The following is an 18,233-nucleotide window of genomic DNA, read 5'->3' on the forward strand; positions in this document are numbered from 1 at the left end:
TGGATATTACTACACCTTACTTAAGTTTACTTAGGAAATGCATTTCATAGTAATTTGAGTATGAGACACTTGGGTGTTTGTGCCACATTGGGATAGTGGGTGTAGGAGAATTTCCACCTTTTATGGCGTGATCTTGTTACTACTTTATCATATCCACTTATTGTGAAGTGATAATTCCACCTTTGGTGGGTGATCCACCTCATGTGAAATATTATATTGTTTATCCCACCTACCACACATATTTCCTACCTACCCTTGTTTCATATTGAGCCACATGTCATGTTTTTGTGCTCACATATCCATTATTGATACACTTGATGTAGAATTAATATAATGATTTAATTTTTCACTATTTTATTTAAATAATATAATATTAGAATTTATAATATTAATATTTATTATTTTATAATATTATTATAGAAAATTATCATAAATAGTTATCATAAATTAAAAAAATGGTTTGTCGGGAGCCTTTGCAATATAGTCCATGGAGATGGAATGAATCTTCTCAGCTCTAGATTCAGAGGCACTAGGAGAATGATTTTGAGTCGGCTAAATCGAAGACCACTACAGTGGTTATAGGACCAAATTGTATTCCGATTGGAGAAAGGATACATAAAAAAATTCAAAAACAGAATGAGAAAAACCCTAAATGCAATCATGTTGGATTCTAGAATGGGTTGGGTTCGAAGGGCATTAAAGGGGTTAATAGATTCACCCCTTGGGCATGGAAGGAATTGAAAAGAGATAATAGGTTTAAGAACTAGTATAGAAATGGGCAATTGAATCAAAAATCTTGGGGTAATGGAGAAAGGTGGCCCAATAGAGATTCAACAGGAGTTAGGCAGAGAACAGATACCCCTTACATTAAGAAAATAGGGAGCAAAATGATAGTGTTGCCACCAAATCTTCTTAAATCATCTGCAGAGTGTCTAAAGGAAAGGTCTTTATTTGTCAAATGGAATGGATCAAACGGAACGCGGGAGGAAATTATGGCATGGTGGAGAGAATCCTTTCCAAGCAAGTTATTAATTCGACCTCTACAAAATATGTTATTTATAATAGAATGCATAGACCCTAATCTGAAAATGGATTTATTATATGGAGTTCCTATTTTTTCAAAGGTTCTAGCTTCCATAGGCTCAATTGGAACCCTAGTTTTGATCCACGAAAACACCACTTAATCAAAAAATAAATCTGGATTAGTTTGGTGGTTCTTCCATCAGAATTTTGGCAAGAAGAGGCCCTTATTAGAATAGGAGATGCTTTAGGAACCTGTTTAGGTATAGAAGAGGATTTCCTGAATGGAAAATCAAGAGATGTGGCCAATATATGTAGAGATAGATTCAAATTTGGGAATCTATAAAGAAATAGAAATTTTGTCAAAATCTGGAAAGTTGAATCAAAAAATTGAGGGGCTAAAGAATAGAAACCCTGGGAAATGTCTATTGAGGGAAACCATGAAGACTAAGCGCTCTACTAATTTATTTGGAACAGAGAATCCTAAAATTTTAAATTTAGACATGATAAATAATGAGGAACAACCAGAGCAGAGTAAGCTTTTGAGTGATGCAAATGTAGAAGACACTCAAACCTCAAGCGATTTGAAAAAAGGATGAATGTCATTCAAACAATGAGATATTGGGAGCTAAACTAGTTTCTCACTCAGATCAAACATAAGAAACCACTCAAATGAACCATGAAGAGCTCTCTGAAGGGCTTATGAGAACAAATTTAAGGTCTGAGGGGCCAGAAAGAAATGAAGGAACCTCGAGACTCAACTCAATTCAGGGTTTGGAGAGTAATGAAGGGGTTTCTCTAAATCCACAACAGCAAAGTATAAGGGTAACATCTATTAAAGAAGGATAGTGAAGCTTTGAATGAAGAGATCTCCCAACAAAAGAATCTCCTTAAAAACAAAGGAAACATTGCTATGATAGATCAAAATACTATAGAAAATAGGACTAATCCCAATTTTGTTAAGGAGAAGAATAACAATGTTGTATCTATATGTGATTCTCAATTAGAGAATTCAAATGAGGAAAGTATCCTTAAGACAATCATGGAGACCCTTGTGTCTGGAAACATGTTGGATTAGCTGAAAGGACTGGAATACTGAGAGGGGGGTTGAATCAATATTCCCACAGATTCAAAATCTTTCACACAATTTCTAAACATTTTATTGATGTATCGATATTATCAATTAAGCTCATCAACGTGAGTTAGTAAATGCACAATAAACAAGAAACACAGCCACAAATGGAACACCGAATTTTATACGTGGAAAACCAAATGGGAAAAATCACAAAGAGTGTTAACTCTCAAGATAATATAACTAGTTATATGGTGTTTACAAAATGGGTGGCTCACTGTCGGATGGCTCACTGCCAAATTACAAAAGCACCTCACTGTCGGAATGCTCATTGCAATAGATATAAATGAAGTGGGGAATGTTGCATCTCCAAATGCATGAAATCGGTTTCAGATTAAACTCGAATCACAACTCACCAAACTTACAACAAATTCGGTAAAAGATCTTTGTACCACTATCTACAAACACCTGCACCAAATCTTGTGATAGATTACTGCAACATTGCTCTGTCGAACCAACCACTTGCAATAAAAATGGTAAAGGATTACTACAATGTTGTCCACACTCTGAATCGGACTCTACTCCAACTGCTTCACTATCCACAACTCACACTCCACAAATTGCACTCTTATCTATTACTTCTCATACCTTCTCACTCACATACACATCCACATGCATCCATTATCCTTATCCTTATGTTGAATGTATAAACACACATATATACCGGAAATCTTACACACTGGGATAATATGTCAGCCGAGCAAAATTAATGTTGCTTGGAACAACACGTTATCCAATAAACCCTTAATCAAAATAATGATAACCAAGTTGGCCTCTGCAAGATCTCTACACACTTCCTTTACACAATTCTTTCACCAATGCACATTCCTTAATTACCAAAATAGAACAGGAGTCAATCGGGCCCATAGATATGGACCCATAAGCACAAAATTGTAAACACAACAACTCCAAGTTCTCCAAAATACAGATACCACACATACCAAAGATGTCGGACCATAAAAATATGATAGATACAATTGATATAACTAATGTTGAACACACAACTGATATCGAGACATAATATAAACCAAAATAAGCACACCTTCGGATTCCCATCTCCGAAAATAACTCCAATAGATCATATTTCATACTTCTCATATATACCCATCTTCCAACAATACCAAAACTGCAACTCCAACAACATACACTATCCGGTCCAAACTGGATAACCAGATTTGACATCAATGACAACAATGACAATATTCACACAAGTCTGACAACATCCCCACAAGACTAGATGCGGTCTGTGAATTTTTAGGTTTGTCTCCCTCAACAAACATAAACTCAAAGATTCTTAGAGAAGCCAATTTCAAAATGGTTCAGAGTGTCCTAGGAAACAAGGGGATTGAAGACATGGAACAGGATATGCCACTGGATGAAGAAAATCATGTTATTATGGAGGAAGAGGAAGGAGGATAGGAGTGTCTGGGGTTATGTTTATGTTGCCCTCAGAGGGACAAACCAGATTCTAGGAAACCAACAGGGAAGAGGAGAGGTAGGAAATATTTATCCAAACTCCGTCTAATAGATGGATTTGTTGTAGATCAAACTAAGATCATGTCACTATTAAATGCAGGGAAGGGGAAGATGCTTCCCAAGGAATCATGAAGCTACTAACATAGAATGTTAGGGGCCTCAATACCCCTAATAAGAGGTTCTTAATTAAGCGTGGAAGTAGAAAGATGCAAGCAAAGGTAGTCCTAATACAAGAAACCCAACTAAATAAGGAGGAAATGGAAGGGTTTATGAAGGGTTTAGGGCTTTTGGAGTTCAAGGCAATCCAAGCTGAAGGAGCCTCGGGAGGAATAGCCACTCTTTGGAATCCAAGAAGAGTGGATGTGGATTTAATAGCAAAGAGAAGTAATTAGATGGCAAGTTATGTGAAGAGTATCAATAGTGGTGTCAAATTCAGATTGATAAATGTTTATGGCCCGATGCAAACTAACAAAAAGAAAGCATTGTGGAGATAAATTGATGAATTTGTCTCCAACAATGAATTTCCTCATACGATCATTGGAGGAGATTTTAACGCCACTTTACATTTATCAAAAAAGGAAGGTGGAATACAGGGGGAGCTACAAACACAAATAGATTTCAGAGATTGGGTTGTTCAGAACAATCTCTTGGATATTAAGTGTGAAAAGGTTATTTTCACTTGGAACAGTAGACAAAGAAGCTTTAGCAATATAGCAAAGAAACTAGACAGGTTCTTTTTTAAAAGGGATTTGATATCATTTAAGGGGTAAATGGCTTCTACTATTGTAGCTCAGATAGAATCAAATCACTATCTAGTAGTTCTGAAAATCTTTGAGGAACAGAGACCCATTAATTGCCCCTTTAAATTTGAAAACATGTGGATGAAAGATGGGGAATTTTGTTATCTAATTGAGAGCTAGTGGAGGGAGGAAACTTTTATTGGATCAAAACCTTTTTGTTTTGTTTCCAAGATGAAGTCATTGAAACAAAAGCTACTAAAGTGGAACAGAGAAAAATTCCAAAATATTTTCACAAAGAAAAAGGAAGTGGAGGACGAGTCGATAGTAGTCTCTGAAGATGTTGTCAAGCGAGGAATGGACTCTGATCTATATGAGAAAGAAAGGACGTTGCTTGCGGAGTATCAAAATTATTAGCCAAGGAAGAGATTTTCTCGAAGCAGAAATCCACGGAAACCTAGTTGGAGGAGGGGGATCGTAATTCAAAAAAATTCATGCAAGCACTAAGGTCAGAAGATACATCAATAGAATTCTTAGTATCACCAAAGAGGATGGATTAGTGGTTGATAAGCCGAAAGCAGTAGCCAAAGAAAGTGTTAATTATTTCAAAGATATTTTCAATAACTAGGAAGGATCTAACTTAGTCGATCAAGCAAACGTGTTATCTTGTATTCCCAACAAGATCTCAATGATTCGGAATCATAACTGGCAGTCAAATTCACAGTGGCAGGAATTCATTCAGCCCTATTAGAATTGCATCCAAACGAAGATCCTGGTCCGAACGGATTCCATGTAGGTTTTTATCAAAAATGTTGGCATATCTTAGGTCATGAATTGGTAGAAGCCCTTGAAGAAGCTAGAAATGGAAGTAGGTTTTTAAAGGAAATAAACAATACCTTTTTAGTCTCGATCCCTAAGAAGGAAGCCACAAGAGGATTTGAGGACTATAGACCAATCTCCCTATGCAACACTTTATATAAGGCCCTAGTGAAAGCATTGGCTAATCGTGTAAAGATAGTATTACTGCAAATCATCTCAGAGGAACAGTTAGGTTTTGTGCCTGGTAGATCTATTTAAGATAGTATTATTATAGCTCGGGAGGCCATTCATTCTATTTATAGCAAAAAATTGTCAAGCGTGCTAATCAAATTAGATATAAATAAAGCCTATGACAAGGAAGACTAGAGATTCCTCTGCAAATGTTTAGAAGCCTTCAGGTTCAAAAAATAGTGTATAGAGTTGATCTTTTATTACATATCCACCCCTAAGGATTCAGTGATCATTAACGACTCTCTAAAGCGATATTTTGAGGCTTGCAGGGGATTAAGATAGGGGGATCCACTATCTCCCTTCCTATTTATTATCATGGAAGAGGCTATGCAGAGAAATATACATAAAGCTCGATTAATGGGAAATGTCAAAGGAATTAGTATCACCAGTAATGTCCCTGTCGTGTCTCATCAACACGTTGCATATGATACAATGCTTATGGGGGAGGGCTCCTTATAGGAAGCTTCAAATTTTAAGTTTATTCTGGATAAATACACCAAGGCTTCCAGTCAACAGATAAGTATGGAAAAATCTAAAGTTTGCTTCTTCTTTTTACAACCATGGTTGGAGAGAGAAATATTGAGAATTTTGAGGTTCCATAAGGGTGCTCTTCCATGTAAATATCTAGGGCTTTCTCTTGAAAGTGGCATCAAGTCATCCAAACTATGGGATCCCTTAAAGGAGAATATGGATAAGAAGTCGACTTCTTAGAAAGGTAGATGATTAACATGGGTGGGCAAAGTAACTATGCTCAAGGCAGTTTTATCTACATTACCCATTTATCTTATGTCATGTCTTGCTCTGCCAATAGGTGCTACTGAGAAGCTAAACAAGAAGATGTGATCCTTTTTTTGGAAAGGTATGGAGGAGAAGGATAAAATGGCTCTAATAGCTTGGGATTCAATCTACAAACCCAAAGAGTATGGAGGGGTTTGTTTAAGGAATCAAATTTGGCAAAATGGGGCTTTAGAAACTAAATTGGTATGGAAGATGTATGAGAAGCCTCATCTTAAGTGGGTTAAAATATTACAAGGAAAATATTTAATTGGTGTAGATTTGAAGCCAATATTTAGAAGCACCAACCCTCTCAGAGGTTCCAGAGTGTGGAACTTCATCCTTTCATGCAGGGCTCTGATAATGAAGAATTTGACTTGGGATGCAACAGATGGCTCTAAGGCCTTATTTTGGGATGACTCGTGGGGGGGGGGACATTCTCCAATCAGCTCAATGATGAATTCAAACAGATTAAAAGCAATTCTTGAGAGGAGTTGGGGTCTTCATGTGCAAGATTATGTAAATTTTCATGCTACAGGGAAAGCTTTAGAGTGGGATTGGAAATATTTCCAGAATCTCCAAGTCCCCAAAGAAGATATCAGACATCTCAAGGAAATTCTTCGAGCCAGACATATGGCCTTTCGGGACTCAAGGGACAGATTGGTTTGGGCTGGGGCAAATTCAGGATCATATTCTGTTAAGGATAGGTATAAAGATTTCACCAAACAACAGCATTGGCGACATTCAAATTTATGACTTCATCTTTGTTGGAGTAAAGGATGTTTGCCTAAGGCTAGTATATTTACTTGGGCAATGCTAAAAGGTAGAATTCTCATAGTAGAATGGTTTAGGAAAATTGGCTTTAAAGGTCCTTCTAGATGTGTCCTATGTGAGCAAGAAGAGGAATCTATCAATCATCTTTTTTTACAGTGTCCTTATTCTCTCAAATGTTGGCAATGGTTATGTGCTAAATTAGGGTGGTCCACAGCATTACCTCTAGACATCTTAAGCCTTTTCAATAGTTGGCCATTGTAGAATAGGTTGAGACTATACAGTGGATTGTGGCTAGCTAGTCCTTCTATTATGGTATGGGAAATTTGGAAGGAAATAAATAGGAGGATTTTCAAAGAAGTTAAGATGCAAAGAAAAATCTTAATAAAAAAAATAGAAACAACCATTGTGGAGGTAGTTAACAATAGAAATGACAAGCAATCTCATAAAAATACTAGCTTCATTTACTGGGATGGACTAATTAGGGGGAGATGGAATGGACTCAAAGGCACTCATTTTTTTGGAAAAGGGGGGATGTTAGTAAGCAACCCAAACTTGATTGTAATTGGGAGCCTCCATAAGAGGGATGGTATAAGTTAAATTTTGATGGAGCAACAAGATGGAATCCGAGAATTTTTGGGGCAGGATGTGTCATTCACAAATGGGATGGAAGGAATATAGAAAAAATGGTTGAATCCCTGGAGCAGGAAACTAATAACCAAGTAGAATTCAAATCATTATTGGTTGGTTTTCTCAAATGCAAATCTTTAGGCATTCAAAGACTAGAAATTCAAGGAGGCTCGGCTATGGTGATTAATGCCTTGAAGAAAGAGTCAACTCCAAACTGGAAATTGAATGCTCGGCTAGGGAGAGCATTGAAGATTATTAATTCTTTTGAATTTGTCAATGTTTAATCACATCTACAGAGAAGGAAACTAAATGGCAGATGAGCTTGCTAATAAGGCTGCAGATGGGGTTCGCATAGATGATGTTGAAGCTTTATAATTTGAGTAGCCTATCTTTTAAAAGTAAAGTTGCTTAGTATTTTTTGGTTTAAATTATGTAGTTTTCATTTATCACATAGCTATAACCATTGGTTTAGGATAATTGCTTTTCCTTGGCATTGGTGGTAGAACAGGATTCAAATGTTCTCATTAGGCTTGTGGGTTCGATAATGCTCCTAGTCAACTGAGGTGGCTTGTCTACTCAGTGTCCTCGAAGAGCATCCTGTCAATCATTTATGACACTTCTCGTTGATGTGATGGGACATAATTTTTCGATCATCGTTGTTATTCCCTCCGTTCAGGCGTCGACGCTCGTGAGTTGGCCACCTTCCATCAGGTGGGTAGTAATGCTCGTTCGCACGCTCTAGGGCTTTTGGTAGAAATTTTGGTAGATTTGGTATGATGGGAGCAACTTCAACATTTATTGCAGTAAATGGAAACTTCTCGAGAAAGCTACTTGAAGGTGCTTTTAAATTGGCTGAGTTCACATTTTCCATCACATATTTCCTGCATTTTGAATTCTCCAAAGGGCAGACCAGAATGGATACTAATATCTGATTGGTAGGGATGAAAAGGCAAATGGCCTTCTTGGGGCCCATTACTGACAAACGACTGAACGAAATAACATTTTTTTCTCACGAATTGTTCATCCATGCTCTGCGGAGTATTCTGGGGGTGGAGATTTTATTTACAGACCACAGATATCGGGTTAACCCCAACATCCCTGCCTTTTTCCTTCCAGAGATCGTTAATGTTGGGGAGCCGAAGATTAAGTCTCACATCATATACAAAAGGGTATTCTGAAGTGAATTTATGGGTGATATTGATAGTGCTCTGGAAGAAATCGACATTAGTCGCACCATACCATATGCCGAAAATTTTGGTATGTCAATGAGAAATGGGGAACCAACTCCTCGGTTTCCCATTTTAGTCATTGTCAACAAGGAGTTATGGGAGTTGAGCAAGTCGGTTATTAGGATGAGTCTAGACTTCCTCAAGAGACTCATGGGGTTCGCAGAGGATGGCTCGTTGGTGGTGCCTATTGGAGACGTAGTGAACATCTAGGACCAATGGGTTAGAAGCTACAAAATCTTGCAAGGGATTCAAGACGATGATGATTTCTCCTCCACCAATGAAAGTTCGGCTGCTGAGTAGAGGCAGTAGAGGTGTTGCTTGCCTCTGGATTTTGTATAAGTCCCTCTCGATTAAAGTAGTTTGGTCAAATATTCTAGCTTCTTATCTATGTTTGGTTTTAGTTTCTTGTAAATATTTCAGAACTTCGGGTCTCTCCGTAAATCCGTGGTAGTAGCTTTTACCTATGTTCTAATATGTCGGGTTGAAGAAGTAGTTTTGACAGTGGACTATGAGCTCATGATTGTCTTCTTCTGGTAAGGGCTTCGGTTTCGTCTTGGGACTTTCTCTGGTATGGCACGGCTCAGCCGAATTTTGCTATGCAATAGCAATACGTAATACTTTTTACATAATACAAATTCTGGCCTCGGCCTTTTGACGATCAAAAAAAAATTATAATAAATATTTTTTAAATATGAATTTAGAAACATACTTTAATTAAGTCAATTTTTGGGAAGGATGTCTATGATAATTTTTTATTTAATGTTTTTTTTTAAATTTATTTTTTGAAAGGATATATTTATCCATATCGTTCTTATGCTTTTTTAATATAATAGAGTTAATAATAATTTAAAAAATAGAAGTAAAAAAAATTGCTTCTAAAATAAAAGACTTTTGCATTTAAAACTTATAAAATTTGATAATAATAAAGGAAATATTAATTTTTTACTTTAGAAACAAAAAAGACTTTATATTTAAAAATTATATAATCTAATAATAATAAAAACAAAAAGTTTTTTCTTTGAAAACAAAAAAAGCTTTGCATTTAAAAATTATAAAATCTAATAATAATAAAGAAAATTAAAAGTTTTTTTTTTTAATTGACAAATTTGTTGATGAATAAATGCACGTCGAAAGAAATGACTTTTGTTTTTAATTATGAAGGTTTTTACATCTATATGTGAGTGTAATGCGCCTCTCGACATAACTATGAAGATTGAAAGTGTCCCTACATAAAATCCATTTTTTTAAAATGTACAATAAATATAAAAAAGAAGTAATGATATGATAATATAATAATAATAATGATGTAGTTTAGATGAGTTCATCCTCTAGTGTATTGGTTAAGTGTGGCATTGTTAATAGTGCCAATAAGATTCAAATCTCGTTGGGCTATTGTTTTTTAATAAAGGAAAAAGAGTTTTTGAAGGGACCCGAAACCCTTTACAGCCAGATTTTTAAAGGATCTTGAACCCTCTACAAGAAAGTTGTCTAAACAAAATGAACATGAAGGCGCAGACAACCTAGGACAAAAGCCTGCAAAAAGAACAGCATGTAGTCAACCACACATCTGCAAAAAGCACAGCTTGCAGCTAGCCTACAACCAGCCCCCAAACAAGTCATCAAGATTTACTTTTAGCGCTACTCTTGTGGGAGCGAAAAGTCATGTCAAAAGGAGGCTCGGAGCACTTTGCTTTATTTCCCTTAACAGAAACCCAACCCTCTTCAACTTGCGTTGTCATGTCATGTCAGTCCAGCCCACCATTATTTTGTGACTGAAAGCCAGCAGCGTCAGTCCCAAAATAATCAACTGTATTCTTCCCTGCCAGCATGGCCCTATCAGAAAGGCCACCAGAATTAAGAGTCGGAGCGCTAACGCCAAATTAACCTCCTCAGGCCCGATCATCTCACATTCAAGGTTTTAGCAGGAGATTCAAGCATAGTGACAACCAGAGAGGAGGCCCTAGGAACCTGTGGTTCCCTAGCAACCACCTCAGAAAAGCTCCTAGGTTGATCAGATTTCTTCTCAATTGTGTAATGTTGATGAGAAGCATCTTTCAACCAAGTGGTCGTCATAGCCTTTTTCTCAAAGCCACATTGTGCAGTTGCATGACCAGTTTTGAAACACCTTCTGCATCGAAAAAAAATCCCTTCATAGTCCAAAGATTGGACCCAAGAACCTTTAGAAGATTTAAGAAAAATCTCAGCAGGTAACCCTTTTGAAACATCCATATCAACCAAAATGCGAGCAAAGGTGGAGTGGAAAACATCAAAGGATTCATCATCCACCATCAAAAAATCTCCAAGGGCATTACCCACTTCCTCTGAAACAAAATCATTCCATAAATGAAGGGGGAGATTAGGTAACCTAAACCAAGTCAGAATCTTATTAAACGTTTTAGTAGAAGGGTTGAAATCAGAGTGTCAAGGCTTAATCATTAGCAAAAATTTGTCCTCCCAGCTAAAAAAATTATCACATAGGATTTTGGTATCCTGAGCATTATCAAACTTAGCAACAAAAAACTCCTTAGCCATGGGGAAGATATGAACTTTACCAGTAATAAGGGGCTCCCATTGATCCAAGATCCATGTGTGCAATTGAGGGAGTGAGGGCCAAAAACCTCAAAACCAAGAGATCACACCATGCAAGGAGAGAATGGAAGCATTATAAGTGATTTCCTCTACCAAAGCATCTTTTAGATTTACAGAGATGGCATTAGCAACAGGGATGAACCCTCCAAACTATTGTCTGCCAAGTCGAAACCTCTGGGCACCCTATCCAACAGACACATCGTTTGGCGGCATGTCAGAACCCCTTGCTCCCTGTGAAAAACCATCAACCACGAGGCGAGAGGAAACGCACTTCCTTGCACACCCTATGGCATATCCATCTGCTACAGTGGGAGCATAAGTTGACCCATCACCGTTCGGAGCAGCAGCAGCAATAGCAAGGGCGATCTTGTTCACTCGGGCGAGATAGCCATTGGACTTGCTTTTCAAATTCGCTGACATCGTTCCCCGAAAGTTAGGATCCTACTCTTATGCACATGATTTTATTATGAATTTTCATTGGGCTACTGTTTTTTATTAAGTAAAAACAAATTTTAAAGGGACCAGAAACCCTATACAAGACAGGTTTTAGAAGGACCTGCAACCCGAACCGAAAGATAAACTTGAAAGACCACACAAAGAAACAGAACACAAAAGAGATTTGGCCCAGCCAATCAAAAGAAGGGGAACAACATTAACCCCCACCAAAAACCAACAAGCTGCGAAAAACCAGCAGCCCTACCCCAACCAGGAAAGATCAAGAATTTGACCTACCCTTATGGGATCGAAGGGTCATATCAAAAGAGGACTGGGACAATTTAGATTTTTTACTTTTAACAGCAATCCATCCCTCCTCAACCCTAGCAGCAGCGATTTTCCAAGAGGATGGGTCCAGAATAGAGGACCTCCCATCATCAGGAGGAACAGAGATAGCATCCAGAGAGGCAGAGACAGCAGAAGATCCAACAGCAATCTAAGATGCGGGAGGGTCATCCTCGAAGAAGAAGATCCATCATTTTTCAAACGATCACTAAGGATGCCACCGCAGGCATTCACACATTCTTGAGGCAAGGCAACACCAGAAACAAGAGGCATACCCTCAGTCTGAGGAACCTGTGCCACCACCTGGGAGAAGCTTTTCTTTTTAACAAAATAGTGTTCAGAGGATGCACCTTTCCACCAAGAAGCTGATCTTTTTTTCTTTTTATCTGTTTCACACCCTACAGCAACATGTCCAGTCTGGAAGCACTTTCGACATCTAAAGGGGATACCTTCAAAGTCGAGTGGTTGGACCCAAGATCCCAAGGAAAATTCAATCTCTAACTCAGCTGGAAGCCCTTTAGAGACATCAATGTTAACTAAAATACGAGCATAAGTAGAATGATAAATTTGGTAAGATTCCTTATCAATCATTAGGAGTTCGCCTAAAGCCTCCCCCACTTCCTCTAGCAGAGAATCCGTCCAAAGATGAAAGGGAAGGTTGGGGAGCCTAACCCAAATAGGATTCTCATTAAATGAATCAGTAGATGGATTAAAGCTTGAGAACCAGGGTTTAACCATCAAAACATATTTGTCCTCCCAGCTGAAAGGATTAATCCCTAAGATTTTCGATATGTCCTCTAAATTCAAATTTAGCAATGAAAAAACCCTTGGTTGAGGGAAAAATGTTAACTGAACCTTTTATGATCAGTTCCCAGCTTTAGGAAATCCAAGTGTGCAGCTGAGGAAAGCTTGGCCAAAAACCCTGAAACCTGCAGATCAGACCATGAGCTTCAAACACAGAGGAAGTGTGGATGATCTCCATGTCAGTATCAATAGACACCTTGAAAACTAGAGGTTTGCAAACATAAACCACCACAGGCCCTAAGCCACGGATACCCCGATCAGCAGCAGAGGGCGCTGGAAGCACCATATCACCATCTGCAACCCCCGCAGAGCTCCCATACACAGCACCAGGCTCACTAGCTGCACCGGGGGAAACGGGGGACTGGACGACATCACCAGCCGGCGTCCTTAGGGCAGCGGACGTCCTTAGGGCGGTAGCGGCGGCAGCAGCAGTCACAAATGGCCTTAGGGCGAATGGCATCGTGGTAGCGAATGCTATAGTTGGTTGGATGTTTCAAAAACTTTATGGTTTGAACCAGGGATGTAGGCTCTACAGGCAAGAAGCCCCACCATTTCTCCAAGGTTCTCCCCATGGTAAAGCATGCTCCATTGTTAACACGATAGAGATGAACCTGCGGGGTTTGAACCTAGGTTGTAGGCACTACAGGCAAGAAGCCCCACCATTTCACCAAAGGGTCATCCCTAAAAATTTATGGTTTGAACCAGAGATGTAGGCTCTACAGGCAAGAAGCCCCACCATTTCTCCAAGGTTCTCCCCATGGTAAAGCATGCTCCATTGTTAACATGGTAGAGACAAACCCGCAGGGTTTGAACCTAGGTTATAGGCACTACAGGTAAGAAGCCCTTAAAACTTTATGGTTTGAACCAGGGATGTAGGCTCTACAGGCAAGAAGCCCCACCATTTCTCCAAGGTTCTCCCCATGGTAAAGCATGCTCCATTGTTAACACGGTAGAGACGAACCCGCGGGGTTTGAACCTAGGTTGTAGGCACTACAAGCAAGAAGCCCTTAAAACTTTATGGTTTGAACCAGGGATGTAGGCTCTATAGGCAAGAAGCCCCGCCATTTCTCCAAGGTTCTCCCCATGGTAAAGCATGTTCCATTGTTAACACGGTAGAGACGAACCCGCGGTGTTTGAACCTATAAAACTTTATGGTTTGAACCAGGGATGTAGGCTCTACAGGCAAGAAGCCCCACCATTTCTCCAAGGTTCTCCCCATGTTAAAGCATGCTCCATTGTTAACACGGTAGAAACGAACCCGCGAGGTTTGAACCTAGGTTGTAGGCACTACAAGCAAGAAGCCCTTAAAACTTTATGGTTTGAACCAGGGATGTAGGCTCTACAGGCAAGAAGCCCCACCATTTCTCCATGGTAAAGCATGCTCCATTGTTAACACGGTAGAGACGAACCCGCGAGGTTTGAACCTATAAAACTTTATGGTTTGAACCAGGGATGTAGGCTCTACAGGCAAGAAGCCCCACCATTTCTCCAAGGTTCTCCCAATGGTAAAGCATGCTCCATTGTTAACACGGTAGAGACGAACCCCCGGGGTTTGAACCTAGGTTGTAGGCACTACAGGCAAGAAGCCCCACCATTTCACCAAAGGGTCATCCCTTGGGCTACTATTAATCTAAATAACAATTTTATATTAATTACAATATCATAATATAATAATGATCTAAAATAAATTACAATATAATAATATAATCATTTTTTAAATGGAATAATGAACAAATATGATATCTTTTAGTGTGATTTAACTATATTTCTATAAAAATAGGTGTGCTAGTAAATATTATACACATGTACTTCTACCAATCGCCACAAAATTATCTTTACTTAATTTCTACCATTCATCCATTACCTTGTAAGGAAGAGAGCCTGATCCTGGTGTGGGATCCAATACTTGGGATGGTTGTCGTCAGCCTAAGCCCCATGGAATGTCAACTCAATAGCCAAACATAAACACAAAAAATATCATTTTTTTTAAATTATTTTTATAACATGTAAAAAAAGGTACATGTTAAATCAACTATGTGTCCAATCATAGATAGAGAAATTACTATCCACCTTCTCAAATTTAGGTAATTGCAAATAGATATTTATATTTCCATTATATAACCACTTATATACAAATAGTGATTTGACATGTATAGGATCAGCTCACATTTAATCAATAATTAATTAATTTTTTGACCAACAAATACACATAGCCATATTACAAAAAAAATCACTCGACTTCTCATCCTTGCATTGTCATCTTCCAGTTCCACCATGTCTAGCTATACCCCTCTTTCACATGATTTGCCCTTGAAAACTTGTAAAATAATTCTTAGTCTTACCACTACAAACAAATTTACAAAATATCAATTGTTTACTAATATAGAAAAGAAATGTAAAGAGGGCCCATTAGCTGTGGAATTGGAGTAACTCCATCTTGCTCACATGTTGGCAGTGTAAGAACATTCTTGCTTGTTCTTTAGTCTACATCTACAAAGAGCAAACTATGAGAGCATACAAGCATACACAGAGACACGTTAGCAGAGGACACATCGGCCAAAACTAAAAATGCTATGTCATCACACACACACATTTGCATATGAATATACATATATAAGGGAGAGGGTCGGATGGTGGTGAGGGCTATGTTGTGTGAGAGGTCCACATCAATAGAGGGTCAAACATAAGATTCACACAGAGAATATAGTCGTCTCATCTATTAGCTTAATCATAACCCAATGAATCTGAAATTGCATCTTTTCAAATATAACAATATCCCAATGAATTTGAAAATAGCACAAAGAATATAACACTATCCCAATGAATCTAGAATTGCAGCTTTAAAATGACTCATCCAAATCATCTGACGTAGAACTTTGAATGAGCCAATGGCATTGTTGACTAGGACGTAGAGAATGGTCTATAAAAAGTTGTTTTGTGAAGCAAGATAGCAAAGAAGCATGGCCAAGCATTTTGGAGCGCATTATGATTGTGTGGATGAAACAAGAGATGAGAAGTTTGTCAGACTTTTCAATTGCAACAATGATCCTCTAACAAAGGAAGTCATCGTTGACATGGTCGAAGCAGGTGCATGAGAACAGGAACAAGGCCATGTGCACGATGGAGTCATCTATGAGAGGCTCCTAACCCTTGTTATTCAAGTGTTTAGTAGCACTATGTGGGGAGTTTGTGTGGGGTTCCAGCGTCCATCAATTATAATTAGTATTGGACAAAGTCCACAACTTCCAAGTCAAGTCAATATCAAGAATGCTTGTAGAGTTGTTTGACCTGGAAGCTAAATGTAAAAAGGGAAAGATCAAAAGAAAGGGATCAACAAGGACAATATGGAAGGATTGAACTCTTAAATAGCCGAAAATGAAAGTCCTCTTCATTCTAGCTCAAGTAGGTAGGATCATAGAAGTCAGTGATGGGATTAGGTCCCTATACCACCATCTCTAGAACTAATATGTATCTTTAATACAACTAAATGTATCATCTCAGAGTGCATTGTGATTGTGTGCATGAAACAAGCCATGAGAAGTTTGCCAAACTTTTCAATTGTAGCAATGATCCTCCAACAAATGAAGCCATCATTGACGTGGTCAGAGTAGGTGCATGGGAACAAGAACAAGGCTATGTGCACAATGGAGTCATCTACGAGAGGCTCCTAACCCCTGTTATTCAAGTGTTTAGCAGCACTATTTGGGGAGTGTGGGCAGGAGGGTACAAGCCTCCATCAATTACAATTCAGTATTCGACAAAGTCCACAAAGTCCAAGTCAAGCCAATATCAATAACGTTGGCAGATTTGTTTGCCCTGGAAGCTGAAGGTAAAAAGGGAAACATAAAAAAACCCTGGACCATGTTCAAGAAAGGAATCAACAAGTACAATATGAACTAAACTCTATTCTAGCTGAAAATGAAATCATCTTCACTCCAACTCAAGTAGGTAGGATCATAGAAGTCAGTGGTGGGATTAGGTTCCTATACCACCACCTCTAAAACTGATATGTATCTTTAATACTAAATGTATTTGTTTCTTCGGTACTACAATATGCATACATCTATATAGTTTGCAATTGCGACCAGTTGGGTTGATTCTAAACTTAGTGACTTTTGGTTATGTATAACATGATGGTGGACTAATGTGAAAATATGCAAATGTTTCAACATCATGAATAATAAACATACAATGAACGGTTTATAGAAAGCAAATGAATGATAAATATATTGAACAATTTATAAATAACATTAATAAACATATAATGAACACTTTATAAAAAATTTAAATTATATCACCTTCCAAATATACATACCTTTGAACATGTAAGTGGTGTCTCACATAAGTCTCCAATAGCCGTATCAAACCGTAGGTATAGATTAATTGTGTATATAGGCATTACCACAATGTAAGTAGTGTATCATATAAGTCCATGATGCACATTGTAGTAACTTGTATACATAGGCATTACCAGGATGTAAGCATTACAAAGCAAATGGAGAAATTTAAAATTTTGGAGGGAATTTTTATAGACATGCATGAAATTAATGGTAGAAGTGATAGGAATTGTAAAGTGAATGAAACCCATCAACGTGAGTTGAGAAGTTATTAACATGGATGAAATGCATAGCAACCTCCAATTTTAAATTTGTTTAATAAACAAGGTTGTATGCTAAATGTAAAATGAGACATTTTTTATCAGTTTTAGTTAACATTTTATGGGGCCTAGTGTGTGTGGTGGAGAGGGGGGGGGGGGGGCGGGGGGGTCACGGTATATAGTTGCATGAAATACTTCAAGAAATAGCCACGAAACAAGATTTATAGTTGTTAAGAATATTTCAAAACCAATTGAAATACACATACAATGAAAGAACATTGTCATTAAGGGGTTGGAAGACAAACTCCCCTGTGGTTTCAAAGAGTTTTGCTTTCCTTATGAGCTAAGAGTCTTGATAAACAGTGCAAGAGGTTGGAAAACAAACTCACCTGTGGTTTCAAAGAGTTTTGCTTTCCTTATGAGCTAAGAGTGTTGATAAACAATGGAATATATAAAAAATCTATCACCACCAGTGGGACCAAACCTCTCAGCAATTGGTCCTGAAGTGCACCACCATTGCTCCGTCAATGGACCTTATCATGTTCCTTCATTAAGAATGAATGTTTTTACAAAGAACATTCAAGAACCTTGTTTGGTGCAAATTGTGCCAAAGTGGCTATGAAATGGTCAACGGCGAACATTAA

This window comes from Cryptomeria japonica, chromosome 5 (assembly GCF_030272615.1).
Source record: "Cryptomeria japonica chromosome 5, Sugi_1.0, whole genome shotgun sequence".
Classification (NCBI taxonomy): Eukaryota; Viridiplantae; Streptophyta; class Pinopsida; order Cupressales; family Cupressaceae; genus Cryptomeria; species Cryptomeria japonica.